The sequence below is a fragment of the Ursus arctos genome, unplaced genomic scaffold (genome assembly GCF_023065955.2).
Source record: "Ursus arctos isolate Adak ecotype North America unplaced genomic scaffold, UrsArc2.0 scaffold_2, whole genome shotgun sequence".
NCBI lineage: Eukaryota > Metazoa > Chordata > Mammalia > Carnivora > Ursidae > Ursus > Ursus arctos.
In genome coordinates, this window is record NW_026622874.1 from 78,425,343 (window position 1) to 78,436,207 (window position 10,865).

Genomic DNA, 10,865 nt, shown 5'->3' on the forward strand with positions numbered 1-10,865 from the left:
GGTAAGGAAGTAGAGACAGTGGTGTGGGATATGCTTTCAAGAAATTGGGCAGTGATGGGGGGCAGAGGAAGATGGCAGGAGCTTGAAGACAAAGTAAGTGCTAATTAAATTTGTTGATTGAGTGCTTTTTTTTTTTTTTTTTTTTTTTGGCTTAGCCAGTTTAGTTCTTAGTTACTTCCTGTCCATTAGTTTGATTGCTGCTAAGGGAACAGGAATTGGTTTTGTCATTGGCTATTTTAAGTGGTAATTTATGAAGGTCAATCTACTGAAAAAAAATCCATATGTATCACCAAGTCCACCAGGGATTATTTCGTAGTTACTCACTGTTGTGGAAGATGCAGGCCACTGCTTTAAACCATTAACACAGATAATTAAATGCTGGCTATAATAGATCAGAATTCCATTCTTTTGTTATTCATTATAGTGTTGTGAGCATGGACTTCAGAGCTCACTGGTGCTACGTAATAGCCACGTCACCCTGGACAGGTTATCTCGCCTCTCTGTGACTCAGTTTCCTCATGTGTTACCACTGGGTTGCTGATAGAACCTGCTGCATAGGGACATTGGGAGCATCGGATGAGCAAATACATCGAAAAATTAGGACGTGTTAATGTTGGTGATTTAATGTTGGTACAGCGAAGTGAACAGGAAGTGCCAATATATTGCGACGTGTGCTCAGATGGGGTAAGTGGAGACTATCTCAGGGACGGAGTAGACTTCAAGAAGGAGGCAGTGTCCCGGGTGTGTGTGACATTGAGAGATGCTACGCTGTGCCAGGGCACAAAGGAGGAGCTTGCATCCACTCTTGCCCCTCCCCAGTTCCTTTCCCACACCAGTCAGAGGGAATTTTTTAAAACCGTCATCTGAGCCTGCTCATAGTTTGCTCAAGACTTCCCATCACTTTGTGGGTACATGCAGACACCCCTAGTGTGGCCTTACGTGCCCTGTGTCAGGCCTCCACCTCTTTCCTTGCTCTCTCCTCTCACTAGCTTCCCTGTGCTCTGGGAAAATCTGGCCATGTGTATTTCTCCAAGGTGCCAGGTTTCTTCTAGTCCATGTTTCCTCCCTCCCCACCCTCTTGCTAAATCAGTTTCTACTCACCCTTCATAGTTCAGATGATGGTACTTCCTCAGTGACCTTCTGAACACCTCAACCGTAACTCCATGTACTTCTTCATCAGGGCTCACGGCAGTTCATTGTTCTGTGGCAATGCTACCCATTCAGTGAGATGTGAGCTCCAGACAGATGTGGATCTCATAGGTTTGGCTCCCTCTCAAACTCCAGCACTGAGCACTGTGCTGTGCAGAGTGAGCACTCAACAGGTATTTGCAGAAAGAATGAGGAGGACTCCTTGAAAGGTGAGCACATTGTAAGCCTGCAAATCCAGGAAACCCCAAGGCCCACCGGAGATCATCACTGCCTGATTCTGCAGGCAACATCAGTATGTACTTCCTCGTGGTGACTTGGGTGGTCAGGATAGCCCAATGAGGACCTGTCCTCTCTGGCCTTGCCAGGGCGCCAGGGGACTCCAGAAGGCCAAGTCCAGGGTCTTCAGTGAAGGAATCTGAATGGATTTGTACAGCAGGATGGGTGATAGAAAGGTAACTGGCTATTGTGGACATGGCTGCTGTAAACATTGGGGTGCAGGTGCCCCTTCGAATCACTATGTATTCTTTGGATAAATACCTAGTAGTGCAATTGCTGGGTCATAGGATAGTTCTATGTGGAATTTAAGAAACAGAACAGATAAACATTGGGGAAGGGAAGGAAATATAAAATAAGATGAAAATTGAGAGGGAGGCAAACTGTAAGAGATGCTGAACTCTAGGAAACAAACTGAGGGTTGCTGGAGGGGAGGTCGGTGGGGGGGATGGCATAACTGGGTGACAGGCATTAAGGAGAGCACTTGATTCAGTGAACACTGGGTGTTATATGCAACTGATGATTCACTAAATTTTACCTCTGAAACTAACAAAAATAAATACAAATAAATAAAAATTTAAAAATACAGATAGAGTAAAAAAAAGATAACTGGGTCATTAGATGCCCAGTTTTTAATATGTAGACCCGTGTTGTGTGCGCTAAGCTGGCGGGAGCAGTAATCACTCAGGAACATCTGTGATGGGAAATTGAGATGTTGGAAGTTTCTTATCTAGGTGTTGAGAGAACTTCTGCTTTTGGAATTTCCAAGAATAATCTGAACGGCTGGGTGAGCCCTACTGGAAAGAGTGAAAACACTGGAGTCACACCATTGGGTTTTATTCACTCTTACCAGCTATAGGACTTGGACAGATTCCTTAGTGGTCTCTCTGTGCCTCAGTTTACACATCTGGAATATGCAGATAATGACCTTTACTCACAAGGCTGTTAACGGGATTAGAAATCAAATAGGCAAGTGGCCAGCACAGGACAGGCATTTAATAGGTGCTCAAGGTATTTACCTTTATCCCTTCCTCCTTATCACCAAATTTACCTGACTTTTTTTTTTTTTTTGCCAACATAAAAAAAAATTGTGTAGTGGAAATCATTACTGCAGGAAAACCAGTTGATAAAAATCACTCCAAGTCTATTTATGTGGTTGGTTCTATGCTAACACCGCGTGTCACAATAGTGAAAGAGAAACAAGGACTCTGGCTTCGTGGATCTTAGAGTCAGTGATGTTTTGTTTATTTTTAAAAGAGTTTTTTCAATAAAAAAAAGTGGTTGGGGGAATATATCTATAAAAATGTGAAAAAGTAAGAAGAGAAGTTATCAGTAGCCTCACTGTTTCACACCGGCCATAGTAAACATGTTGGTGTTTCTTCCTTCAGTCCCTTCGTCTATGCTAATTATTTCTACTTAAGCCTATGACAGAGTATATTTCTGTGTTGTTGATAATGCTTTGTGTAAGTAATTTTTAATGACTGCATAATGTTCTGCATAATGGATGAATTTACTGAACCGATCACCTATCATTATATATTTGTGCATAATGATTTTCTCCCCTCTGTATTTTTGAAATGCTTCTTTAGTATAAAGTCTCAAAACTGAAATATTTGGGTAAAAAGCTGTAGAGATTTTTAAGGCTTTTGAAAGATGCATAAGCAAGATCTACTTATGTTTCAGAAAATATTTCTTATAATGTTCCTTTAAAAGGAGAGGAGATTGAAAATTCTGCAAAGAAGATACAAAGTTAAAGCCAAATTAATCATCCCGGCTTAGCTTGGAATGCTAAATATTAATGTTCCTCTTTAGCATGTGTGGCATATTATGTACAATTCATCTGAATATAAATAGTCCAGATTGTGACATTACATTATTCATGATGAATCAACTGTCCATGCTCTGTATGGTGCATCACTCAGATATGCAGCACTCTTGCTAATTAATCAGCAGGTAGAAGATGGATTGTGGGAGGGGGAGTGAAAGGGTCTAATGTTTATTGAGCATTTATTATGTGCTAGGTGCTTTATATAAATCATCTCACTTAATGAACAGCCCTTGAGGTTGGTAATTGATGTGCCATAGACTCTCCTTCCACTCTCTCTTTCTTCAGGCTGCAGAACTCCTCCCTCCCCCACGCCATGCCTTCAGTAGTAGCTCCTGCATTTCAGCACGCAGGCTGGCAGAGAGCTGGATTATAGCATCCCTGAAAGTGCATTATTTCTCCTGTGAAATGAGGAAGGCGAGTTGGTGATAATGAGAAAATGAAGAGCTTGGGAAGAGGGAAAACAGGTCATGGGCTGAGATAGAAATTCTAGTGGTCAGTTGCAATAAACTCCCCACCCCCCATTTATGGCACCTCAGATGATGTTTCCTGGGCCCGTTAGCACCAAAGACCCCTCTGCTGCAGTGAGAAGGGGCATAAGGGATTCTGCATGGCCCAACTTACTCTTTGAAAAATACTGAATTAGTCCTCAGAGAACTCTAGGAACATGCGATGTTGGTTCCCGAATACCAGCATCCATGATCCTTAGTAACTCGTTTGGTGGCTTGAAGATAATTAGCCTCGATCATATGTGAAAACATAGAAATCTGTGGAATTGTGCGTCATTCAATAAAAGACATGTTGTTGCATTTTTTTTCCTAACATCAAGGTCATTGTATTTTTGATTCGTTTTTGGCCAGCTGGGGGACCTGTAAGCTGAGTCACAGAACCTGGCTGTGGCAGCTTGTGTTGGATGTGTGAGTTGCAAGGAGCCAGTTCTCATTCACTTTTGGCTGAGAACATGTCTACAGTTTATGAACCCCAACATGGGACATATACTTTTTACCTTATCCTGACAACCCTTCAGACTTCTTTCAGTATAATAAGGCAGAGGAGGAGAGAAAATAAAGATGGATGGTCCCCAAACCACTTGGGAACCCCATTGGCACACCTTGAATTGGGAGGGATGGAGTAAATATCAGGCAGCTGGTGAGTCTAAATAAACCCGCTCTCAGGACTTAGCCAAGAAGGATAGAAGCATGTCCTCTTCTGGTAGTCTTTCACTGCAGCCAGCCTCTGGAAGGTTTTAGGAAATCTGAGCAGGTAACTGATCCAGGTAGGAGCCTCTGGGTTTCATTGTGTGCTGCCACGGTGGCAGTGAGCAGCAGTGAGGAACTAACAAAATGGCAGCAGACAGGCGCGGGTTTTCCAAATCCTCCAGGAGAGGGAGCTGCTGAGCTTGGGAAATCTTCTATCCTGCTGGTGGACACGAGAATTCCTGACCCACAGAGGCAAAGCATCTTGCTTAAAGCTGTGATGTTTTTATGACTGTTCGTTCCTATTGCTGCTGCTGTTGGCTAACACTCCTATCACGACTATTACTATTATTATTACATTACTGTTACAAGTACTATTACTAGTCAGAGCATAGGGCAAGGTCAAATTCTAGCTGCCCCGACTATCACATTTCTAATTTTTGTCAAATCTCTTTCCTTTTGTTTTCTCATCTGTAAAGTGAAATGACAGTGTCTGCTGTGTCTGCTGTATGAAGATGAGAGTTGGCAGGGAGAGGGAGGTTGGAGGCCTTTGAAAACCACATGGTGTTATTTCACATAAGGGGATATTGTTCAACAATTGAGTTGATCATGTAAGCAACATGTGCGGTATTTAATGGCAAAGTGAGAACTGTGTGTGCATTCTAACCCAAAACTCTGAGTTTCTCCCCCATGAATTGCTGTTACAGAAGCCAGTCATGAATCACTTGCAGCCCACCATCAACCGGAAGACAGTTAACTTAGTCCTTTATCTGGAGTCTCCAAGTTCTAAATCAATAGCATGAAACTAAGTTACGTGAACCTGAAGCTCAGCCTCACAGCAGAGCCTTCACGGAGTTTCCGTTCAAGGTTATCCACTGCTTTAAGGAGTATTCCCAAAGGTCTGCCCATTTGAACAATGCTTTGTCTTTCTGTTAAAAAAAAAAAAAAAGCGCCAAGAAAAACTGTTCCCTGTTAACATTCCATGAGTTAGGATGTGGTAGATTCCTACCAGGTTGTCCAGGGGCGGGGGTGGGGGGGGAAGCTCAGCCCTGCAGATGTATTTGTGTGCTATCTTTGATCTGAAAGCAAGTGCTACAGAGTACATGATCCCCCCCCCCCCCCCCCCCCCCGCACTGTGGCTTCCAGGAAACAACAAATTCAACCTCAGCTATAACAATCTGTTGATCTCAGGTTCCTGGTGACAGCTGGTATGCTCTTTTCCAGATTTATTCCTGATTGTCTTTTCTTTCTTTCTTTTTCTTTTCTTTTCTTTTCTTTTCTTTTCTTTTCTTTTCTTTCTTCGTGTTATGCTTAAAAACAAGGTTGTGTTTGGGGAACAGGAACCACAGCCGTGTGCAGGATTTGCTGCGGATAATGCCTCAGACACGATGAGGATTTTCAGTTATTGATTGATTTGTTTGTTTATTTACTCATAGTTTCAATAAGACCCTTAAATTTAACAGTTCTGCTCAATGATGTCTAGTATAGCGTTTTTGTTTTTGTTTTTAACCCTCTGGAATCCGATTTTAGGACAGAAAAGAACCTTAAAGTTCGTCTTTTACTGCTTGTAAAGCTGCATGGCCTTCATGCTCAGACACACCAGGTTTTGAATACTGGCTTTGCCCTATGACAGGTGTGTGACCTTAAGAAAATTCCTTAGTTTCCTCATATGTAAGGCAGTGATGGGGTGACTCCTACATAGCAGGGTTGTTTCTGGAGACAATGATAATTTACGAAAGCACTCAGCATGGTAGCTGGCACCCGCAAGGTGCACAAAACCTGGTAATTACTATATTGAAATAAGAGGAAATAGAGGAAGCCATGGCGAAATTTAAAAGATAGTGAGGGGCACCTGGATGGCTCAGTCAGTTAAGCGTCTGACTCTTCGTTGGGGCTCAGGTCATGGTCTCATGGGTCCTGAGATCAGCTCGGCGTCAGGCTCTGTGCTCAGCAGGGAGTTGGCTTGAGATTCTCTCCTTCTGCCCCTCCCCTTGCTCAGGCTTACTTGAGCTCTCTCTCTCTAAAATAAATAAATAAATCTTAAAAAAAATAGACAATTAGTGAATGTTAAATGAATTAACTGGATTGAAGTATGAGTACCCCAGTCTGAGAGTCATGCACATTGACCTATTTTAAAGCCTTAACAGGTTCACATGTGTTGATTTTTCGGTTTATTGGGTGAAAGAAGATGTAGGGAAGGATCTTGAGTTTCAGAAGGCATAAGGGGGGATAACGGTTCTTTAAGTGGGAGACAAATGGGCAAGAAAGTTTAAAAATGGCCTAAATAGGGAGACGTAAAGATGCCAGTGATGTATTTCATCTACCATAGTTACTTGATCAAAGATACAGCTTTCTAATGTTTTCTTATGATTATTTCAACATACAGAACGGTTAATTTTACAATGAACACCCATTCACCAACCATCTAGTTTCTAGAATTATATTTTACTCTGCTCACTTTAGCACATATTCATCCATCATCTCTTTATCCGTCCTTCCTCCTTCCTTCCATCCATCTGCTGATACTTTTGATGCATTTCAGAGCAAGTTGCAGACATCAGCATGGGTTATCATTAGTCAGAGTTCAATATTTGTCTACAGTCGTTTTTTCTTGTAACATTTGCATACAGTGAAATGCACAATTCTTAAGTGTAGCATTACTTGAGTTTTGACAAATGAATACACCTTTGTAACCCAAGTACCTATCAAGACATAGTCACCCCAGAAAGTTTGTTGGGGTCTCTTCCCTGCAAGTCCCCACTCCCTTCTCCTTCAGAGGCAATCACTGTTCTGATTTTTTTCCATAGTAGCTTAGTTTTGCCTGTTCTAGTTTCACATAAATGGAATCATATGCTATCTACTCTTTTGTGAGAATATCGTCTGCGAGATTCATCTGCACTATTGCGCATATCAGTACTTTGCTTCTTTTGTGTTCTGAGTAGTTCTCCACTGAATGAAGATACTAAAGTTTGTTCACTGAGTCTCCTATTGAACAGCTGTGCCAACTTTTGGCTGTTATGAATAGAGTTGCTACTGACATTATTGTACAAGTCTTTTGTGGATATACGCGTTCATTTTTCTTAGATATCTGCTGAGGAGCAGCACTGCTGGCTCACAGCATATAAGTATATTTTGTTTCAGAAGAAACTCAGAATTTTTTACAAAGTGGTTGATTGCTTTTTACCTTCCCACAACAATGTGTAAGAGTTATAGTTGCCCCACACCCTTGCCAACATATAGTGTTGTCAGCCTTCTTAACTTCAGTCATTCTTTACATGTATAATGGCATCTCATTGTGGTTCAAAGATACTCTTTTATTTTTTCCCACATTTAATATTGTTTAGGATGCATCTTCTGATCTAGGTCAATATTTAGGTTGGTCTGCTGCTTATTATTCTCCTTCTTCCCAAAACAAACAGTGTCACTAATTGTACTTGTTCCAATCAAGAGCATTTTCTCTTGAGGAAATCTCCTACTCACAATATTGCTGACGAGCTTCAACACAGGAAACTGTCTCTGGAGTGTTCAGTATAGCATGCCAAGGGCCAAGGACAGTGCCTGGCACACAGTAACTGATGAATGGATGGATGAATGGATTATGAATGGTTAGTCCTTACATTAGGCCATTTTGGATCATCTGGGTTTTTGACTAAGGTTGAAAAATGGAGCATAGATGCATGATCTCTATTAAACTCCCCAGGAGCCCTCTTTCCTAATTATTCTGTGCAACACAGAAACCCAAAGGAACACATATAATGAATCCCCAGGTAAGTCTGCTGGAAGGTCAAAAGACCCAAGCCAACTTCATGTAGACATTGAAAACCCGTGTCCAGGTTTCTGGGAGTCAGTCAGTCAGTACTTGGAAATGCTCAGAAGAGTAGGAAACTAATCACTTGGTTTTGATCCATTAGCTCAGCTGTAATGTAGCAGAGCTAATGCAGTCATAGGCAGCAGACAGCTTCTCTTGCAGGAAAAAAAATAGAGAGAGCTCCTTTCACTTTTGCAATGAAAATTAAATGTGGAAATAATTCCCTGCTCCTTTTTGGAATATTACTGTGCTATTAACTAGGCTAAGATCATTAAAAAGTAATGACATGAAGTTGCATGCATCATTATTTTAAGAGAGATTGAATGAAAATATAGTGTCGATCTTTTCTGCCTCTTGCCTCATCCCTGGCTTAATAGGCATTGGTAAGAACCCTGTGAACATATATTTTCGTATTAAAGTTATGGCTTTGGCCTTGAAGAAGGGAATCTGGGTCATTAGAAAGTGGACTGACAGCTCTTAGAACAGATCTTCCTGATTTTTTTTTTAAATCAAGTTTTGATTAGTACAAAATTAAGAGTGGCTCTCAAAAACTGAGTTGCTCAGAAAATAGGTGTAAAGTTCACCAAAGGCTTGAAGAAAATGCACTTTCCTCCTTGATATTTGCAGAAAATAATGTCAGTGGAAAATTACAGGGACCTTCTTACAATCCGCAGGACCTGTTTATTTTTTACTGGAGTTAGGGCTTCTACCATCCCGGGCAAATGTAAATTAAGACAGACACTCTGCCCCACAGAAACTTAAATTTTACCGGCCACACGGCGAATCCCATATCCAGAATATCTGATGGAAGGAAGGCGAGGGGATTCTGATTCTGAAGAAAAGGCTTTCATAAAGACATCATGAGTTCAAATTGCAGTAACTTTTCACATCTCCTCCTCTTTCCTCCTTCCAGCACACTACAGTGACAAATAATGTGGTGGTAACAGGAACATAATCAGGAGTGATTGCAATATTATCCTTTGTCCAGAGAAGTGTCATCTATGCCCAGCCTAAATATATGTATCTGACAGGGAAAGCAGATGCTCCTCCCCTCCCCTCTTCTGGGCTTGGGAGGAAGGCTGTAATTGCTTCCCAGGCATTCAGACACGTTTGTTTAACATAGGTATTTGAACTCCATAATCTCAGAAGGAAAGGAACAAAGAGAAAATGTGCAAAGAAAATGCTCTCTAATGGTGAATGGACACAGGAACAAAATCTGAAAGCTTTATTCTCCTTTCAAGTTCACTATCAAATCTATGTTAGACCTCCATGTAAATTTTAAAAGTATAACCGAACAGATTGTAGTTACTTAAGTGTTTATTTTCTCCAATGACAAAGGCAAATATTTTCATTGAGGAGAATTTGGAAAATTCAACAAAGTATAAAAAAGGATAATTTAAAGTCTCCATAATGCCATCTGTCAGCAACCATTGTTAGCACTTCAGTATATTTATCTTCAGGTTCTCCACCTACACCACACCCCTTTCAGATAATTTACATAACTATGTGATACCCTATGCACAGTTTCACACCTACTCTTTTTTTCCCTTACCATGCTTCTGTGACAATCTCCTCATGTCATTAAAAATTCTTCGTGAAATCTAAATGGTCTTTCGAACTTTATATTCACATTAGGGTGTTTTGCATAATTTTATTTGCACACACAATTAAACATCGTGTCATTTGTTTAGGGTTTCAGTCATACTCTTATGGGAAGTTCTTAGCACTCACCACAAAAATCACACTGATGACCTTTAGCATTCGTTAGGGAGGTTGTCCCTTAACATGTCCCCAAAGGTAGACAGAGTTAAAATCTCTTATAGGCCCTTCCTCAATAGAGTTCTTTACCCAGACAAAACTGGACTTCTAGGTCAGGGAATTTTTTTTGGACTGGAAAAGAAGTGGCTTCTCTGAGAGCTGGAGCCGAGGACTGGGCCTTGCCTGGCACAAGCAGGAACCAGATAGTTTAGGAATTGCAGTGCAAGATAGTTAGCTGTCTTCTGGGCAATCGGTAAGAAAACCAACATATCTTTGAGACTGTCGCTTCGATGCCAACGTGAAAAGTCACCTGATTCGGAATCAGCAAGATGTGAGTTCTGTTTCTGATTCTACACTTACAAGCTGTGTGTGTCTCAGCAAGTTGCTTAACCTCTCTGAGCCTCACTTTTCTTGGCAATAAAATAGGTAAGATAACTCTACCTACTTTCCACGGTTGTTGAGAGCACTAAATGAGATCGATGTGCAAAGCTCTTATTGTGCCATAACTAGGTGGTACTTGTTTAAGGCTAAGATGATCATTGTCTTCCCTGAGCTCACCCTACGATGGGGACATATGAGGAGTGTTATACACAGTGGCTACATACATCGGCTTGGGAATCAGTCTTCACTTCAAGCCCAGGTCTGGCCTGTGCCAGCATGTGCGTTTGAAGACTTATTTCTTAGTCGCTCCTAAGGTTAGTTGCCTTGTATCCAAAAAGTACATGTAATGAAAAGCATCTTGCTATGAGTTTGTGAGGAAGGAATGATACTATATGCCAGAAGTAAAAGGAAGAGAAATATTTCCTTTAATAGAATACACCGGAGTAGCAGGAGTGGTCCTCTAGGCATGTAAACT